Raw genomic sequence first — 22378 nt, forward strand, 5'->3', positions numbered from 1 at the left:
AAGAATTCCCACCAAAAAACTATCCAATAAGATACAGAAGTACCATTAAAAGGATTATTCACCTCTCCCAAGTGGGATTTATTCTTGGGCAGCAATGGTGTTTCAACCTCTGCAAATCAATCAATGAGATACAATACATTAATAAAAGAAAGACAAGAACCATAGGATCCTCTCAGTAGATGCAGAAAAAGAATTTGACAAAGTGCAGCATCCTTTCTTGATTAAAACTGTTCACAATGCAGGGATAGAGGAAACACAACTCAATTTCATAAAAAGCCATCTACAAAAAGCCCCCCTGTGAATATCATTCTCAATGGGAAAAAATTGAGATCTTTTCCACTAAGGTCAGGAACATGGTAGGAATGTCCATTATCACCACTGCTGTTCAACATAGTATTAGAAGTCCTAGCCTCAGCAATCAGACAACACAAGGAAATAAAAGAAGAGGTGAAACTCTCACTCTTTGCAGATGACATGATACTTTATGTGGAAAACCCAAAAGACTCAACCCCCAAATTGTGAGAGCTCAAAAAGGAATTCAGCAAAGTGGCAGGATACAAAATCAATGCACATAAATCAGGTGCATTTCTATACACTAACAATAAGACAGAAGAAAGAGAAATTAAGGAGTTGATCTGATTTATAATTGCACTGAAAACCAGAAGATACCTAGGAATAAACCTAACCAAAGAGACAAAAGATCTGTACTCAGAAAACCATAGAACATTCTGGAAAGAAATTGAGGAAGACGTAGAAAAGTGGAAAAATGTTCCATGCCCATGAATTGGAAGAACAAATTTGTTAAATTTCTATGCTACCTAGAGCAATCTACACATTCAATGCAATCCCTATAAAAATACCATCAACTTTTTTGTACCAAAATGGAATAAATAATCCTAAAATTCATATGGAACCAGAAAAGACCCTGAATAGCCAAAGGAATATTGAAAAAAAAAAAACAAAAAACCTGGTGGCATCACAATTCTGGACTTCAAACTCTATTATAAAACTGTAATCATCATGACAGTATGGTACTGGAAGAAAAACAGACACACAGATGAATGGAACAGAATAGACAACTGAGAAATGGACCCTCAATTCTATGGTCAACTAATCTTCAACAAAACAGAAAAGAATGTCCAATGGACAAAAAGACAGTCTCTTCAATAAATGGTGCTGGAAAAACTGAAGAAAGACATACAGAACAATAAAACTAGACCCCTACTCACACCATTCACAAAAAATAACTCATAATGGATCAAATAATTAAACATAAAACCTGATTCCATAAAACACCTAGAAGAAAACATAGGAAAGAAGCTCATTGGTATTGGTCTTAGCAATGATTTTTTGGACATGACACCAAAAGAAAAAAAAAAAAAAAAGCAAAATCAACAAATGGGACTACATCAAACTCAAAAGCTTATACAGAGCAAAAGAAACAGTCAACAAAATAAAATGGCAGTCTACAGAATGATAGACCACTTTTGCAAACCATATATACCAGATAAGTAGTCAATATCCAAAATATTAAGAATTAACACAACTTAAGAAGAAAAATGCAATAAAAAATGGGCAGAACTAAATAGACCTTTTTCCAAAGAGGAAATTAAAATGGCCAACAGCCACATAAAAAAAATGTTCAACATTGCTAATCATCAGGGAAATGCAAATCAGAACCACAAGGAGATACCATCTCATGTATATTAGAATGGTTATTATCAAGAAGACAATAGACAACAGGTGTTGGTAAGCATGTGGTGTAAAAGGAACCCTTATATATTGTTGGTGAGAATGTAAATTAGTCCAACTCCTATGGAAAACAATACAGTTTCCTCAAAAAACTAAAAAAACAGATCTACCATACAATGCAATAATTCCATTTCAGGGAATATATACCCAAAGGAAATGAAAACAGGATATCAATGAGATATATCCACACCCATGCTTATGACCATATTATTCACAATAACCAAGACATGGGAAGACCCAAATATCCATCAATGAGTGAATGGATAAAAAACATCTGGTATATATAAAAATAGAATATTATTCAGCCACAAAAAGGGAAATATCATGCCATTTGTGGCAAAATGGATGGACCCTGAGCACATTAAGCTATGTGAAATAAATCAGAGGAAGTCAAGTATTGTATAATATCACTTGTACGTGGAATCTAAAAAATAGTCAAACCTATAGAGAAAAAAAAAACAAAGTTAAATGGTGGTTACCAGAGGGTGGATAGGAGGGATAAGACTGATGGTGATTAAGGATACAAACCTGTAGTGAGTAGTAAATATGAGATAGAGGTTTAGTGTACAGTGAGATGAATGTGATCAATAATACTGTAATATAATGATGGATGTGAGAATGATAAATACTTCTTCAATAGCAATCATATTACAATATATAAATGTATCAAATCAATACTCTACACTTTGAAATTATAATCGTAACATGTCAAGTTGATCAAAGAAATAAATAATAAAGTCATAATAAAATGCAAAAAATTTATTTCCATTGTACCAAATTTAACTTTTATTAAAAATAACATAAAATAATATCCAAGTTGTATAAAATGAATAAGTTCTAGAATCTGATGTATAATATCATGCCTATAATTAATAATATTGTGTTATATACTTAAATATTTGTTAAAGGTAGATCTCATGTTAAAATGTTCTTTGCATAAAAATATATGTATTAAATATCCATGTATATACAGCAAAATAAAAATTTTTTTCATATGGATTACCTAGATAAAAAATATAAGTAGAATAATAAAAAACATAATAACCAAATTATAGAAATAAAAGATAAATAATTATAAAAGAGAATTATAACTATCATAGATGTAAAACAAATAGTTTGTAAAGTCAAATGAATACAGAAACTTGGAGAATAAAACCTCAAAGATAAAACTGATATATTATAATTTCAACAAAAAACACAATATGGGGGAAATAAGTATCAAAACAATAGATTTAAGACTACATTGCTTCATATGGAATGGTTTATACTACTTTTTAATTTCACAGTTAAACACTGTTGTTAGCAACAAACTAAAGTAATGACAGTTTTGGAATCTGTCCAACCAAAAGCACCCTCTGTATTTAAAAGTACTTTAATTATAAACCGTATCTTCTAAATGTTATTACTGCAAAACAGATGTAATTAACTCCATTGTTTAAAAAAAGAGACAAAAATCACTACATCCTGAATTGCCTCCAAACTTTACAAAAATTAAACATATTCTATAATAAAAAAGATATTTGTTATATTTTACCATCAGATTTAACATAATTAAATTATGTATATATTCAGCCTTTGCTCTCTATATGACTAACAACGTAGTGTTACAATGTTAAGAGTGAAAAATCACTACACCATCAAATTTTAAAGAAAAAAATAGTACTTGAAATGAAAGAAAATATGCTTTTATGAAACTGAAAAAATAGCAGTAAAATCTCTAAGTATTCAATTAGTTATTTGCTGATCTGGAAACTACCTACAATTTTTTTACAACTGATGAAGAATTTCTGCCAAAAGAAAAAAAGTTAACAAAATAACCAGCCTAGCTTCTGCCTCAATAATAATCAAGAAAAACATGATTGAAGCATGTTGAAATGAAGCATTTTTCAAGGTTTTTACATAATGAGTCTCTCTGCAGGTTTTCTTACCAGATTTTTTCCTCTGATGAGTTCATGCTACTCACACAAGCAACAATTGAGAAAAATAGTAAAAGAAAATGTACTCAAGACAATATTTTAAACAAATCTCCTAGGAAAAAATAATAATTGTATTTTTTCCCTCCCATTATGCCCTCATGCCCTCTCTCTACCCACCATCCATCTGTCTATACCTGCCACACACACCCCCGAAATACACACACACACACACACACACACACACACACACACACATTTGTAGCAACCAGGTTCTTTTTGTCAGAGGGTTCAGATGGAAAAAAGAAAACATTTGTTCCTACAAATTATCAAAATTATTCTAAATGTTTTTAGCAATTCATTTAGCACTAAATGAATTTAAAATCATTACCCTTAATTCATTTATTTATACTATTAAATGCCAATGGTTTTCTTAAAATCTTTATTGGGGTGAGTCATAGTAGCCAACTGTGCTATCCAGATAAAGAGATTATTTAAATATATTAATTTATCAACTATATACATATGATGGTCAAGAGGTCTACAAAGTGGTTTTCAGTTCAGTGAATTTCTAAAGCCAGATAAAATTTGCATTAAATATGTTTCTCTGTGTTACATATATCTACAGCTGTGTTTAAGAGAAACACCTTTCCCTTTAAAATTCTTAAATAACTTCTATAATAGTAACGCTCACAGAATTCTGTTTTGATTGTGGTTTGCTGTGGAATGTAATGAAGGAAAAGAAATATCTCTTCCTTCTCAACTTTTATTGTCTCTGGTTTTGAACTGCATTTAAGTCAATAAGTAATGTATACAACTGAATGCTCTTTAATAAATTTACAGGGTTGCATAACTATCAACAGAATTCAGTTTTAAAACTTCCATCACTACAAAGAGATCCCATATGTATACATAATCCTCAAAAATATTATGTTACGTGAAAAAATCTAATTCAAAATTATACATTGTCTGATTTTACATATACAGAACCAGAAGATTGGGTTTTGTGTGGGCGTGTATTGGGGTGTGTGTGTGTGTGTGTGTGTGTGTGTGTGTGTATTCCTTACTTTGGAAGAGATACCTAGGTGTACAATTGCTGAGTTGTAAGGTAAAATTATATTTCACATTTTAAGAAACTGCTAAAGTCTTTCCAAAGTGGTTATACCATTTCACATTCCCACTAGCGATGTAAGAGTTCTTATTTCCCCACATCTTTCCCAACATTTGCTATTTTCCATTTTTTTTAAATTATGATGGGCGTGAAGTGATATCTCATTGGGGTTTTAATTTGTACTTTCCTAACAAATAATGATGGATAAGTATCTTCTGATGTGTTTATTGACATATCTTCTTTGTATTGCATAACTTCTTTGGTGAAATGGCTCTATAAATCTTTTGCCCATTTGTAAAATACATTGTCCTTTTATTATTGAGTTCTCAGATTTCATTTGTTCCGTATACATATCCTTTATAGGAAATTTAATTTTGAAGTATTTTCTTTGCGGTCTGTGGCTTTTCTTTTCATTTTCTTTATAGCATATTTTTAAGGTTAAGTGCTGTTAATTTTGATGAAGTTTAATTAATCATTTTTTATTGTGCTTCTAGAGCTCTATCTTAGAACACTTTGCCTAACTCAGGTTTTGAAGATTTTCTCTTACATTTTTCTTAAAATTTTTATAATTTTGTCTCTTATTTTTAAGTCAACAATCCACTATTATTTTTAGGTGAACGTGTGTTTTATGAAGTTGGGTCTAAATTCATCTGTGTGTACATGAATATTTATTGGTCCCAGAAGTATTTATTAAAAAGGCCATCTTCTTTTCATTAAATTTCCCCTTGTTTCATCAAAAATCAACTGATTATAAATGTAAAATTTTATATAGACAATTCTAGTCTATAGATTTAAATCCTTATGTTGATAGAAATGCCATATTTTGATCACTGCTGGTTTATAAATAGATTTTGAAACCAGGAAGTGTAAGTACGTTTTGTTCATTCTTTTCTTTAAAAACTATTGTTGTTATAGTGGATCCTTTCCCTTTCCATGTAAATTTTAGGATTAACATGTCAGTTTCTGGTAAGTGTCTGTTGAGATTTTTATGGAGATAAGCATTCTCATCAATATTAAATCTTCCAATCCATAAATACGTCTCAATTTATTTAAATCTTTAATGTCTCCCAAGGCACCAGGTGGCTCACTCAGTTGTGTCCGATTCTTGATTTTGGCTCAGGTCATGATCTCAGTGTCGTGAGATCAAACCCCATGTCAAGTTCCACACCTAGAATGGAGCCTGCTTAAGATTCTCTTTCTCCCTCTCCCTCCACCCCCCCAATCAATCAACCAATATTTAATATCTCTTTACAATATTATATAGCTTTCAGCTTTTAAATCTTGCACCTTTTGTTAAAGTTATTTCTATGCATTTTATTCTTCAATGCCAATGTGTACTGAGTTCTGAATGTCATTCTAGTCTTGTACATTGCTAGAATATAGAAATGTAGTTGATATTTGTACATTGTTTTTATAGCCTGTGAACTTGCTAAACTTGTTTATTAGCTCTAGATGTGATTTTTTTTTTAATTCCTTAGGACTTTCTACATATATAGTCATGTCATCTATAAATAAAGACAGATTTATTTCTCCCTTTCCAATACAGATTCCTTTAGTTTCTTTTTGTTCCCTTTTGCATAGGTAGAACCCCAGTTCAATGTGGAATAGAAGCAATAAGGTTAAATATTTTTCTCTTGTTCCCAAACTTGAGGGAAAAGCATTCACTCTCTCCATAAATATGATTTTGCCTCTAGTTTCTTCATAAATGCCCAATATCAAATTGAAAGGGCTCATTTTTATTCCTAGTTTATTGATATTTTTTATCAAAAATATTGTCAAATATTGTCATTTTTTTAATTTTTACTGAGATGATCATGTAGTTTTGTCCTTTTTCTACTAATATGGTGTATTTGCATTAATTAATGTTCTGATGATAAATCAATCTTGAATTACTGGAATAAATTCTACTTGATCATAGTATAGAACCTTTTTTATATGTTGCTGGATTTGATTTACTGATATTTTGTTAAGAATTTGCATCTATATGCATTAGTAATGTTGGCTTCCAGTTTTCTTATATCTTTGTCTGTCTTTGGCATTACTGGTTTCATAAAGTAAGTTAAGACATGGTTTCTCCATTTTCTGGAAGATTTTATGGGGTACTGGTATTATATCTTCCTTAAGTATTTGATAGAATGTTTTTTCTTTTAATTCCTCTGAAATATAGATGTCCCCCCGCCCCAGGTATTTGCTCCAAATCTGTTCTAGCATTATTTCATCTATCCTCCTTCAATGATCTAATCCACACACATACGGTCAGCCTGCAGCTTATAGGCTAAAGTCTTCCCAATGTTTCTTCAATTCAAATTTCCCTCTTGAGTTCTATATTTCTCTTTTCAACTGCATTTTGGCTATTTGTATCTAATTGTTGACTGGCAATTCAAATACCCAAATTGTCCTGTGTTGATGGAGTAAAAGCCCCCTATGTGCAGTCAGAGCCATAGACCTATGTACACCTAGTTTTCACCACTACATATTTAATGAATACCAAATCTTATAACACTACTTCCAAAATATCCCTTGAACTTTTCTTCTATTATTCTTCTCTGATTAGAGTCATTATTTCTCACTTGGAGTAAACTGTTCACTCAACTGCTTTCTTTGTTTTTATTTTGGGGCCACTTTTGATTATGTATTTCAACTGGAAAGCATTATTTGAGTATTAAAGGTGAAAGCAAGATGCCCATCAACTTCTAAGTGAAATTTTCAATCAATAGAAAGGCAATTATCTGCCAAAACAGCCTGGCTTTTAGAGCCCTCAGTATCATAGTCATAAAGGAGAGTAGCATGTACTTTACTGGTATTTGCTCTTTTTCTTTTCCTTATCCCTTGATAATGTAAAAGCTCTGCCTAAGGTTAATACTATCCTTTTCTCAATTAAGAATGCATCCTCTCCTTAATTATTTCCTGCAGTAATGGTGTAAAACTTCAGGCTTTTCATGCAAAGCCTTAGATCCACAAGGAAAATTATCAGGTGAAAATTAAGATTAGAAACTTAAACTTTTAATAACATTATCATAACATAATTTTCTTTATTCTTTTGAATTTCTACTCACGCCATATCCCTAAAATCTATGGTCTGCAAAAGTAGTTTTTTAAAAAATGAAAAATCAAGCACAAGTATATATGTGTGAAAGACGATAGGTAGATAGATAATCAAACTTGCTAGGGGTAGAAAAACAGGACAAATAAGAAAAAGAAATTATTTTCATACCCTAACCCTTAGAAAGTTAAAATGCAATACATTTTCTTGATAAATGAATATTATAGTTAAAATCATAAAAAGCAATTACAGTGACATTTTCAGCCATCTGCATGTACAATGCCAATTATGTTGAGATGTCCACAATTATATATTTAAACTAACTCCAGTTAATAAAAGTGCCTATTTAAAAAATCAGTTCACTTTACAAATGAAACAGCAGTTAATACCAATTATCAGTTGTCAAGGAAACAGCTAAATACTAAAAGGCGGGTATTTTCCTCCTTTAGTTTATGCAATCTGCTTCCTAGATGGGTGCATAAGATATAAAGTCAAACATCTATGAGATTACAATGGTTAGGTCAGATATTCTTCCTTTGACATTTAAACACTACCATTAAAGTTATATTGAAACACTATTAATTATGCTTGATTGTATCCTTGTCTAGGTTTTAAAGCAAATAATTACAGAGTATTTATATCCTAAAACATTTCTATATTACTAGTTAGAAAAATATGCTTTAGAATATTGTGAGATTTTTCCTCCTTTTGAAACAAACACTTTATGGAAAATTAAAAAGGGTTGTATATCCATTTCACTTTCACATAAATCATATACCAAAAAAGTTACATATTAGACTTTAAAAGAATCACTTGATCATAATTTTTTTCTGATTTGTATTTTTTAAACTTTAAGAATTTATTTATTTAGAGAATTTTTGTGCAAACTACTTTTCATTGTCTGGTGTTATTCTTCCATAGAGTCTTATTTTTTAATTGTGTAAGGACTGAATAATTTGTAGCAACTGTAGATAATAAAGTAATACTTAAGTTCAAATTTTCTCATATTAACTATAAGTTGAACACATTATATAAATTATTTTTTAAATTTTTGATATTTAAAATGATATATCTTATAAGGAATTAATGTTCAAAATATATAATAACTTACACAACTCAACACCAATAATAATAATAATAATTTAATTAAATATGGGCAGAAGACCTAAATAGGCATTTTTCAAAAGGAGACATACAGATGGCCAATAGACACATGAAAAGACGTCCAACATCATTCATCATCAGAGAAATGCAAATTAAAACCACAATGAGATATAATTTACACCTGTCAGAATGGCTAAATCAAAACCACAAGAAATAACAAATGGTGAGGATGTGGAGAAAAAGCAAGCACTGTGCACTGTTGGTGGGAATGCAAATTGGTGCAGCCACTGTGGAAAACAGCATGGAGGTTCCTCAAAGTTAAAAATAGAATTATCATATGATCCAGTAATCCACTACTGGGTATTTACCCAAAGAAAATGAAAACACTAGTTCAAAAAGATTATGCACCCCTATGTTTATGGCAATATTATTTACAATAGCCAAGATATAGAAGCAGCCCAATTGTTCATTGATGGATAAATGAATAAAGAAGATGCGTGTGTATGTATACACATGTGTATACATGTATACACACACATATATAACACATAATGGATATTGCTCAGACATTAAAAAGAATGAATTTTGTCATTTACAACAACATGGATAGATCTAGAGGGTATAATACTAAGTGAAATAATTAAGTCAGAGAAAAACAAATACTATATGATTTCATTCACATATGGAATTTAAGAAACAAAACAAGTGAACAAACAAAAACAAAGAAACAAACAAACCAAACAAAACAAAACAGAGAAACAAGCAAACAAACAAACAAAAAAACCCTGACTCCTAAACACAGAGACCAAACTGATGGTTGCCAGAGGAAAGATGGGTGGGCAAATGGGTGACACAGATAAAAGGAATTAAGAATATACTTATCTTGATGCACTGAAAATTCTACAGAATTGTTGAATCATTATATTATACAGCTGAAACTAATGTAACACTATATGTTAATTATACTTCAATAAAATTTTGATGTTTAAAATCTTTGGTAGGTGGAAAATATATATTTAGTCATGATAACTTCTGCCTTATCTCTGATTGCTTATGGTTAGTTATAAAAGAATCAGCACAATCATAAAAGTTAGCACACTGAGGATATTACAAATTATCAGGACTTGTGGTTTCTGAAGTATAGTCCCTGGATAAGTAACATCAGCATCACCAGAGCACATAACAGAAGTGCAAATTATCAGGCCTCAATCCAGCACTATTGAATCAAAGATTTTGTGGGTGGCCCCAGTAATTTGTTCCAACTTATCCTGCTGGTTACACTGATGCATGCACAAGCTTGAGAACCACTGGACTAGACTAGTGTTTCCCGAACACTTGTCTATAGACTGATGTTGATTAATGACAAAATCATACCACTTGACATCAGGGAAAAAATTACAACCAGCAGCACTTTTTTTCCTAAGATGTCATCGTAGAGTATTTGCTGGTATTAGGCTGTATTTGCCCTATTAAAATATTGGTGATAGTCTCTTATAAAGGTGCTTTCTAGTAAAATTAAAAACTTGGAACTCCGTATCCACTCTTAATATTTTTCTTTTCTGTTGTTGGTAAGGGGTGAATATTGGGTTTACGGTGAGTAAATTACTAATTGATGTCCACTCCCTCTATTCATTGATGTGAAAGTGACATAGCAAAATTAAAACCTCTTTAAGTTAACTAACTAACTATATGTAGAGCTGGACAAAACTCCAAATCTGTGTCAATAAATTTTTTAAATAGCACATCATTCCTATGTGCTGTTAATTGTTGCCTTTCCCAAATATCCCCCTTTAAAAATTCAATTTGTCCTAGATCTTAACCGATCACTATAGTAAGACTGTTTTTAATAGGTTACCTGTTGTCTTCCAACATCAATGAGATCAGCACAAGAGCACAACGATTCTGAATATAGAAAAGGTGGAGTTCACTGAAGAAATACTGTTCGCTACAATATGGTCAGGGCTTGCCTTCTAAACATCTTTCCTGAGTTTTATGGGATTTGCTATTAACATCAAGCCTTATAGGTTATAAATCCACTGAAATTGGCCTTCGCTTTTTCAACTTACAGAAAGTGCTTTTATTGAGGACATTAATTACCTCCCTCAAAATCCTATGATAAGACACTGATCCTTTTTGTAGACCTATCCACAGCATTTAAAGAAGAAAAAATAACCTCATAATTGAGTTCAAACACTTCTTCACTTGATTTCCTAATTTTACTCCTACTCACTGACTTTTTTTCCCTTTTCCCAGCCCTCTTAAACTTATTTGTATCAAGTCTCAATATTTAAATAACTACTTCATACTAGTGCCCTTGGTGAATGCATCAAGTCTCATGTCTGTAAATAAGATCTTGTATGCTGAAGTTTTCCAAATACATACCTCTGATCTTGACCTCACATCAGAAACCAGTTAATACAACATATATATTTTATCTCTACATCAAGGTGTAGCAGGATCTAACTCAATATATCCCAAAAAAAGAAGCACTCATTCCTCCCCAAAATCAACTCTCAAATTTTCCGTATCACTTAGAAGTTAAATCCATTCAACTACTGAAGCCAAAAAATGTGAAGCCATTTTTCACTAATCTTGTTTCTCACATCTTTAATTTATCAAGAAATCAAGTTGGCTCTACCTTCAAACTCTAAGTATCTCTCACTGTATTTGTGCTATATCCCTGTCTTACATCATGACTGTTTTTACATTTTAGCCTCCTAAGTACTCTACTTGCTTGCTCTCTTACCCCCTTTGGTCTATCATCAACCCAGTAATCAGAATTATTTAGTCAGATCACGTCACTTCTCAGACCAAAACCTCCATTGTCTTCTGATCTCTCCTAAAACAATAGCCAAAGTCCTATTTTTGCCTATGAGTCCCTAGATGAGTTCACCAATCGTTTCCTCCTTCTAGCTTATTCCCTGCTACTTTTCCCTGTATCCTCAACTGCATAAACACTAGCCTCCTGTTTTGTTTTGTTTTTTTGTTTTGTTTTGTTAAACATGCCAGGGACAGGGGCACCTGGGTGGCTCACTTGGTTAAGCATCTGCCTTCGGCTCAGGTCATGATTCAGGGGTCCTGGGATTGAGCCCCCCACACACACTCTGCTCAGTGGGAAGCCTGTTTCTCCCTCCCCCTCTGCCTACTGCTCCCCCTGCTTGTCCTCTTTCTCTCTCTGTGTGTGTTAGATAAATAGATAAAATCCTTGAAAACAAACAAACAAACAAAAAACATACCAGGGACATTTTAGGTTTGGAAACTTTATGTTGTTTTATTGACTTATTTTTTTTAAGTTGAAGAATTTGACTTTATTCTTTTCTAAGCCTGAAACACATTTCTCTTAACATCTTCATGGTATGGTCCCTTACCTCCTATAAGTCTTTGCCCAAAAGACATTTTCTCTCCATGAACCTAATCTACCTATTTAGAATGGAAACTTCCACCAATCATAGCACTCCCTATTTCCCTTCCTACCATTTTTCTCTATGGCACTTATAGCATCTAACATTCTTTATATTTTAAAATTTATTTTATTGTTACTCTCCTTCTTTCAGTGTTTAACCTTGTGATAGTAGTGAGGTAGTGATTTTTGTCCGTTTTGTTCATAGCTGTAACCTTAGCACTCATAACAAAGCCTGGCACAGAGGAATTGTCCATAAATACTTTTGAATTAATTTTTGAATAAATTATCAGGATGTTTTTGTAAAAGAATACTTTTCAGGCAGTTTTCCATAGAAAGAACAGAGGAGGGAAAGTCCCTCTGCAGCTAGACTCAAAGGTTTAGAGTAAGGTCACATGTCTGTGGTTTTCCTCTCACACTATCATCTTCATTTCTCACTGTTTTGATAATATAAATATTTTGAAAAACACTGTATCAATAATTTCTTATCCCTTTAAATTTCATTTAAAACCTATCATATCATATCTGGAAGATCATTTTAGTTTCTTTCCAATAATAACTAGTCAATGACATTATGTCCACTGCTTGCTTGGTATATGCTATATACAATATATTCTCAACACTTTTCATCTATCCCCCATCCTCCTCCATTCCCCTTTTCGCTTTCTCTCACCTTACTGCATTTTTCTCTCCTTAGGGGCTCCTGCAACTCTACAAAAAGTTTAGACACACATACATATTAATTTATCTTTCCAATGATCCTTCTCTTATGCAACAGTGTCTCACTTATCCTGACTGCTTTTAATCAAGATTACATTGTGGTGATTCTTGCTATAAGGACTCCTGCTGTATTTTAACTTAGAGCGTCTGAAATCTGTGGCAGAATTATATCCCCATGTATAATTACTCCCAGCAGTCTCAAATAGCATCAGGCTTTCAGAAATCTGTGAGTGGGAATTCCTGAAGTCTCACCCTCATTTACTACTATTGCTTTGATTTGTAAGTATAAGCAATTCAAGATGAGTCATTTCTAGCAGGTGTCAAGATTTAGAGCTTTGAGTTGTATTTAATTTTCAATTGATTCTTCATGGACTGGTTTTGGAAATAAAATGAACAGCCTTTTGTGGAGTTTGCAGAAGGATTTCTGTATTAGCCTGCTAGAGCTATCAAAAAATACCTCAGACTGGGTAACTTAAACAACAGAAATTTATTTTCTCACAGGTGGGGAAACTAGACATCCAGACCAAGGTAACAGCAGGTATTGTATCTTTTGCGGTGTCTCTCTTTGGCTTGCAGATGGCCTCTTGCTGGGTCCTCACATGATCTTATTTCTGTGCATGCATCATGGCATCTCTCTCTGTGTCCCCAATCTCCTCATTTTATAAAGACACCAGGCAGATTGGATTAAGATCCATTTAATGGTCTCAATTTACTCATCACTTTAAAGATCCCATCTGCAAATGCAGTCATATTCTGAGGTACTGGGGATTAGGATTTCATTTTTTTTCTTTTTTTTTTTAATAAGATTTTATTTATTTATTTGACAGAGAGAGATCACAAGTAGGCAGAGAGGCAAGCAGAGAGAGAGGGGGAAGCAGGGTCCCTGCCAAGCAGAGAGCCCAATGTGGGACTCAATCCCAGGACCCTGAGATCATGACCTGAGCTGAAGGCAGAGGCTTAACCCACTGAGCCACCCAGGTGCCCCTCAGGATTAGGACTTCAACATATGAACTTTGCAGAGACAAAATTCAGTCCACAACAATCCTTCAGAAGTCAGTGATCTTGGTTTGAACTCATCTTTTAGCTCCACTGCCTTTACTCTGTCTCATACTTTCTCTCATATACACAATAAGAAATAATCTTTGCCTCAAATTAGAATTATGCTAATTCATTAATATAAATATAGAGTTCACTACTTAGATTTCGATATATTACTCTTGCTTTTTACCCTAAAATAGTACCACATTTGGTGAGAATACAAGGCATCACATACTGAAAATTAGATTAACTTATATTACATTTACATATTCATTCACTTGAAAATATTCATTAATATGAGAAGATCTATGGAATGTCTATTATTTCTGTAAAGATTATAAAACATATATGTTAAAGTCCATTAAACATATGAAAATCTAGTAAGCAAAAATAATGATAAAAAATTAAACTTAACCAAAGAGAAATCTGGATGTGCCTCGACTCCTGGGAGGTGTCTTTATATGTTTGGAATGTCCCGCCAAAGAGAGTATGTGGAGGCTTTGACCACTGAACAAACTAACAATGTCGTTTATGACAGGAGATTTGTGCCACACAGTATATGCTTTACAAACCCTGGAAGGGTTGGAGTCTAAAGATTAGCCACATAATATCTTTTCCATCTCAGGAGGGGTTGGAGATTGAAGGTCAGTTTTGCAGACAGTCCACAATAAATCTCCAATAAAATTTCTAGATAGCAAGATTCAAGTGAGCTTTTCTGGTTAGCAATATTCCGTGTGTATCATTACACATCAGTACCAGAAAACCTAAGGCTGTCCATGACTCCACAGGGAGGGGACAACTGAAAGCCCCACATTTAGATATTTCCAGTACTTTGCCCCATGAACATTTTCCCTTGGCTGGTTTCAATATGCATCCTTTAGCTTTAATAAACCATACCTGTGAGTTTAACAGCTTTCAGTGGATTTTGTGAGTCCTCCCAGCAAATTACCAAATCTAAACTAATCTTGTCGACTGTGTTCCCTCCAACTTTACAATGGTGTATATAAGTAATTAAAGGAATATAAATGGTATTTACAAAAGACATAAAATGTAACAGGTAAACACAGGGTAAGGATGTGATCTTTACCTAAGGGAATCAAAGTAGAGTTTCCCAGAAGAGAGAAATTAGAAATTTGGTGAACAATGGAAATGTCATTTCAAGTATATGGAATAACATGTTAATAGACAGTGAGTGGCAAGAAAGTGAGAAACAGAATGTTTTGAAGAACAGACAGTAGTATGCTGCACATGCTAAGAATCTGCTCATTTTTAGATGAATATAATTATAAGTGGCCCCGTGTCTTCAGTCTAGTGATACTAATTTTAGACTTCTAGTGTCCAGAACGGTGAGGGAATAAATTTCTGTTGTTTTAAGCCATCATGTCTGTAGTAATTGTTCCAGTCATAGGAAGCTAAAGAGTCTAAGAAACTTACATAAGTTTCTTCTTAAGTCCTTGTCTGAAAACTAAACTGTACTGCATAGAATGAAAATCCACAAGATCAAGCAAAGAAAAGCTGTATGCAAGCTATCAGCTGAAAAATCCCTAGAGGTTGGACAGCGGTAGGAGATGATCAATTTCCAACCTTAAAACAATTATTGCAAAAATATCCAGGAAATTGAAACCAGTAATAAAAAGGAAAAGGGCAGGGAAAAATACAAAACATATATACATAAACATACAGAAAAACAAACTTGAAAATTATGAAATAAAAAATTCACTGTTTGAGATGAAAAGCAAATTAAACACTATAGAAAGAAAGATCAGCAAACTTGAGGATATAGTAATATCAACTATACAAATTGAAGCAAAAAAAGAAAAAATGGCAGTTAACAAATTCTGAGTAGTTCATGGAATATCACCCTAACAGACATTTCATTGACGTTCCAGAACAGAGGAGGAAAAAGTCAAGAACTAGGAAAAAATATTTCAAGAAAAGTGGCAAAAATTTTTCCAAACAACATAAAAATTATAAACCTACAGATTCAAAAACTTCAACAAACCCTGAGCAAAATAACTGTAAAGAAAGAAATCTAAAAGTCTATCTATAAGAAAAATTAAATAAAAATTATGTATGAACAAATTTTTCCTGTCTGATGAAAACATGCCATGAATCAAGTGCTATTCTTCATTATTTGTCCTTTCCTATTTATTTTAGAATAGGAAGTGATCAATAAACAACAAAATGTCTTTTCCAGTTTGCAAAGTCAGTCTACAGCAAATGAAAATCATCAATTTTTAATATCACAATAATATCACAAATTTCAGTTTGGGGAAATAGTCAACATTCAGAGTAATTCAGGAACAACATAAGAGATTTTCATGCAGAATACATGTAGAAAAATATACCGTGTTTTATCAAAATTGTGTTCTTGTTTTATTGGTGTGCCCATTTAATTTCAGCCAAATTAGTAAAAGGTGAATGCTTGATATATTTTCCACCTTTTCTCCAAGGTTCAGAATTTAATGTGATTGAAAGGACCATTTTTTTATATTTTAAGTATATATTTTAATAAATGAAGATTTAATAAATGATGAGGGGAAAGATTAAATATACTTAAATAAAGGAAATTCATGTTCCTAAAGATTCCTAAAGATTTCCCAGAACAAAAGGATAAAGCAAGGTATAAATTAAAAAGCAAAAAGTCAGTTCAGGTTGATTACAATTCAAAGTGGAAGCTACATTATTTTCACTTATTTTCACTCATCCCAAAACAAATTTGTCTTTGGCCCAACCTCTAGTTCTCAAAGCCATAACAAAACTTTAGTACCATCATGTTTTGGCCACGTTAAGGATAAGAAGAAGGCTATGAAGAAAGATTTAACATTTGGAGAATAGTAGAAATCAGAAACAAAGAGCAGATTCACTTAAATTATAAATCTTACTCCTTGACAATTTATGGGAAAAACAATCATCCTTTAAAGCTATGGTTCTCAAACTAGTATTTATCAGAATTATTTGCTTAAAACAAAGATTGCAGGTTTATTCCTCAGAACTTCTGATTCATTAAGTCTGGGGTAGGGCCAAAAAAAATTTTGCATTCCTAGTTTTTCAAGTGAAATATCCCTGCTGGTCTAACAAGCAGTTTGGGAGAACCATTGTATTAAGCTGCTATTTACCTTGTTAGTAATTTGTGTGCCTATGATGCATTTTAACAGAATTTGTGCACTGGGCTAGAAATAAATACATCATTCTTACCTTTATGTGGCTGCTATAAATTTCCTATATTTTCTTATAAAGATAGCTTCCAATAGACTTAGAAATTATTGAGGAAATAGACTTGACCATATATTCATATAAATAAAACTATTAATATTGTCCCTGTTGATCTATTTTAAGATAGCTTAATATCTTGACATCATTGGCCTTGTTTTATTTTTTTGTTCTTTTTAAAGATTTTATTTATTTATTTATTTATTTATTTGAGAGTGAGAGTGTGCAAGCAGGGGAAGCAGGCTCCCTGCTGAGCAAGGAGCCTGATTTGGGGCTTGATCCAAAACTCCTAGATCATGACCTAAGCTGAAGACAGAAGCTTAACTGACTGAGCCATTCATGCACCCCTCATTAGGCTTGTTTTAAAAACATAAAGAACAATGGGGTGCTTAGTGGCTCCTTTGGTTGAGCATCTGACTGATGGTTCTGGCTCAGGTCATGATCTCAGGGTCATGAGATCAAGCTCTGTGTCAGGTTTTGTGCTGAGTGTGGAGCCTGCTTAAGACACTTGCTCTGTCTCTGTTCCTCCACCCTCACTCCCTGCTTTCAGCCTCTCTCTCTTAGAAAGGAAGGGAGGGAGGGAGGGATAGGGAGAGAGAGAAAGAACCTTGCATTAAGCTAAACTTGCATAATAACGGATCTAGCCTCAAGAAGTTAATCAAATTATAATAATTAATGATCATATATTTATATCTCATCATATTAAAGTAATTACATGAGAAAGTAATAATTTTTTTGAGGAATGCAAAAAAAATCACCATTTTTTTAAATTTTAACAATTTACATTAACTTGGAGTTAGTTACTGGACTAGGTTCCTACACAAGTGAAAGTAGAAAATTAATTAGTTAATACGAAAGGTTTACATAAAATTTTTTAAAAGGTGCTTAAAACTGAAAAATAATTGAGGTCCATCTTATTGGGAGACTTAAATGGTCTGAGCCACTTTTCTTGGGACTCACTTTGAAGCACAGACAGCTATTTGCTGCTTCTGATGAATGGCACCTTGCAAGTAGTTGCATGTAATAGTTCTAAGTGATCTACTTCAAGTAGCATGTAGCTTCACTGTGTCCTGGGCTGGGATTAACCCATAAATCTGGTGAAAAGTTAAACAAGAGCACAGATCAATGGAGGTTCACAAGACCCCACATCTTCCTTTCTCTCCTCTCCTATGAGTTCATTGAAAGTTGAAATCCCAATTCAGTGTTTTGGAATCTGTATACAATATTAAATCTCATTAATACACTTTTAATAATTCAACAATCATATAGAGTACTTCAGTTGTTTACTAATAGCTATTGATTTTAGTGACTTTTGTCCTCTGACTCTCCAAATGACTCTATAGTAATTAAAAAATACTACTGAAAAGCTTCCAAAGACTTAGGGCTTAGTGTAGGCCTTCTGAGTCAGGATGCTTCAGTTCAAATTTTTGTTCTATCCCCTATTAACTGAGTAAATTTTGGCCAGGAATCCTGTGCCTTAGTAGGCCTGGGGAAAAGAGTTATTTTACAGATGAAACAAGAACCTGTATTTTTTTTAATTTTTTATTTCTTTTCAGCATAACAGTATTCGTTGTTTTTGCACCACACCCAGTGCTCCATGCAATCCATGCCCTCTCTAATACCCACCATGCGGTTCCCCCAACCTCCCACTCCCCGCCCCTTCAAAACCCTCAGATTGTTTTTCACAGTCCATAGTCTCTCATGGTTCATCTCCCCTTCCAACTTCCCTCAACTCCATTCTCCTCTCCATCTCCCCTTGTCCTCCATGCTATTTGTTATGCTCCACAAATAAGTGAAACCTTATGATAATTGACTCTCTGCTTGATTTATTTCACTCAGCATAATCTCCTCCAGTCCCATCCATGTTGACACAAAAGTTGGGTATTCATCCTTTGGGATGGACGCATAATACTCCATAGTGTATATGGACCACATCTTCCTTATCCATTTGTCCAATGAAGGGCATCCTGGTTCTTTCCACAGTTTAGCGACCATGGCCATTGCTGCTATAAGCATTGGGGTACAGATGGCCCTTCTTTTCACTACATCTGTATCTTTGGGGTAAATACCCAGTAGTGCAATTGCAGGGTCATAGGGAAGCTCTATTTTTAATTTCTTGAGGAATCTCCACACTGTTTTCCAAAGTGGCTGCACCAACTTGCATTCCCACCAAAAGTGTAAGAGGGTTCCCCTTTCTCCACATCCTCTCCAACACATGTTGTTTCCTGTCTTGCTAATTTTGGCCATTCTAACTGGTGTAAGGTGGTATCTCCATGTGATTTTAATTTGAATCTCTCTGATGGCTAGTGATGATGAACATTTTTTCATGTGTCTGATAGCCATTTGTATGTCTTCATTGGAGAAGTGTCTGTTCACGTCTTCTGCCCATTTTTTGACATGATTATCTGTTTTGTGTGTGTTGAGTTTGAGGAGTTCTTTATAGATCCTGGATATCAACCTTTTGTCTGTACTGTCATTTGCAAATATCTTCTCCCATTCTGTGGGTTGGCTCTTGTTTTTTTGACTGTTTCCTTTGCTGTGCAGAAGCTTTTGATCTTGATGAAGTCCCAAAAGTTCATTTTCACTTTTGTTTCCTTTGCCTTTGGAGACATATCTTGAAAGAAGTTGCTGTGGCTGATATCAAAGAGGTTACTGCCTATGTTCTCCTCTAGGATTCTGATGGATTCCTGTCTCACTTTGAGGTCCTTTATCCATTTCAAGTTTATCTTTGTGTATGGTGTAAGAGAATGGTCGAGTTTCATTCTTCTACATATAGCTGTCCAGTTTTCCCAGCACCATTTATTGAAGAGACTGTCTTTTTTCCACTGTATATTTTTTCCTGCTTTGTCAAAGATGATTTGACCATAGAGTTGAGGGTCCATATCTGGGCTCTCTACTCTGTTCCACTGGTCTATGTGTCTGTTTTTATGCCACTACCATGCTGTCTTGGTGATCACAGCTTTGTAGTAAAGCTTGAAATCAGGTAATGTGATGCCACCAGTTTTATTTTTGTTTTTCAACATTTCCTTAGCATTTCGGGGTCTCTTCTGATTCCATACAAATTTTAGGATTATTTGCTCCAGCTCTTTGAAAAGTACCAGTGGAATTTTGATCGGAATGGCATTAAAAGTATAGATTGATCTAGGCAGTATAGACATTTTAACAATGTTTATTCTTCCAATCCAAGAGCATGGAATGGTCTTCCATCTCTTTGTGTCTTCTTCAATTTCTTTCATGAGTGTTCTGTAGTTCCTCGAGTACAGATCCTTTACCTCTTTGGTTAGGTTTATTCCCAGGTATCTTATGGTTCTTGGTGCTATAGTAAATGGAATCAATTCTCTAATTTCCCTTTCTGTATTTTCATTGTTAGTGTATAAGAAAGCCACTGATTTCTATACATTGACTTTGTATCCTGCCACATTACTGAATTGCTGTATGAGTTCTAGTAGTTTGGGTTTGGAGTCTTTTGGGTTTTCCATATACAGAATCATGTCATCTGTGAAGAGAGAGAGTTTGACTTCTTCATTGCCAATTTGGATACCTTTTATTTCTCTTTATTGTCTGATTGCTGTTTCTAGGGCTTCTAATACTATGTTGAATAAGAGTGGTGAGAGTGGACATCCTTGTCATGTCCCTGATCTCAACAGGAAGGCTGTGAGCTTTTTCCCATTGAGGATGATATTTGCTGTGGGTCTTTCATAGATAGATTTGATGAAGTTCAGGAATGTTCCCTCTATCCCTATACTTTGAAGCGTTTTAATCAGGAACAGATGCCGGATTTTGCCAAATGCTTTTTCTGCATCAGTTGAGAGGATCTTGTAGTTCTTCTCTCTTCTCTTATTAATTTGCTCTATCACATTGATTGATTTGCAAATGTTGAACCATCCTTGTAGCCCAGGGGTGAATCCCACCTGGTCATGGTGGATGATCTTTTTAATGTGCTGTTGGATCCTGTTGGCTAGGGTCTTGTTGAGAATCTTAGCATCCATACTCATCAGTGATATTGGTCTGAAATTCTCCCTTTTGGTGTGGTCTTTGCCTGGTTTGGGGATCAGGGTAATGCTGGCTACATAGAAAGAGTCTGGAAGTTTTCCTTCTGCTTCAATTTTTTGAAACAGCTTCAGGAGAATAGGTGTTATTTCTTCTTTGAAAGTTTGGTAGAATTCCTCAGGGAATCAGTCAGGTCCTGGGCTCTTGTTTTTTGGGAGGTTTTTGATCACTGCTTCAATCTCATTACTAGATATCGGTCTATTCAGGTTGTCGATTTCTTCCTGGTTCAGTTTTGGGAGTTTATAGTTTTCCAGGAATGCATCCATTTCATCTAGGTTGCTTAGCTTATGGGCATATAACTGTTGATAATAACTTCTGATGATAGTTTCTACTTCCTTGGTGTTAGTTGTGATCTCTCCCTTTTCATTCATAATTTTATTGATTTGAGCTTTCTCTCTTTTCTTTTGGATTAGTGTGGCCAATGGCTTATCGATCTTATTGATTCTTTCATAAAACCAGCTTCTAGGATCATTGATATGTTCTACTGTATCTCTGGTTTCTACTTCATTGATCTCTGCTCTAATCTTGATTATTTCCCTTCTTATGTGTGGAGTTGGTTTGATTTGTTATTGATTCACTAGTTCTTTAAGGTGTAGAGACAGCTGGTGTATTCTGGATTTTTCAATTTTTTTTTGAGGGAGGCTTGGATGGCTATGTATTTCCCCCTTAGGACCGCCTTTGCTGTATCCCATAGGTTTTGGACCGAAGTGTCTTCATTCTCTTTGGTTTCCATGAATTGTTTCAGTTCTTCTTTGATCTCCTGGTTGATCCAAGCATTCTTCAGCAAGGTGGTCTTTAGCTTCCAGGTGTTTGAGTTCCTTCAGAACTTTTCCTTGTGATTGAGCTCCAGTTTCAAAACATTGTGATCTGAGAATATGCAGGGAATAATCTCAGCCTTTTGATATCAGTTGAGTCCTGATTTGTGACCCAGTATGTAGTCTATTCTGGAGAAGGTTCCATGTGTACTTGAGAAGAATGAGTATTCTGTTGTTTAGGGTGGAGTGTTCTATATATATCTATGAGGTCCATCTGGT

This window comes from Lontra canadensis, unplaced genomic scaffold (genome assembly GCF_010015895.1).
Source record: "Lontra canadensis isolate GAN:19392208 unplaced genomic scaffold, GSC_riverotter_1.0 scaffold10, whole genome shotgun sequence".
NCBI classification, from domain to species: domain Eukaryota; kingdom Metazoa; phylum Chordata; class Mammalia; order Carnivora; family Mustelidae; genus Lontra; species Lontra canadensis.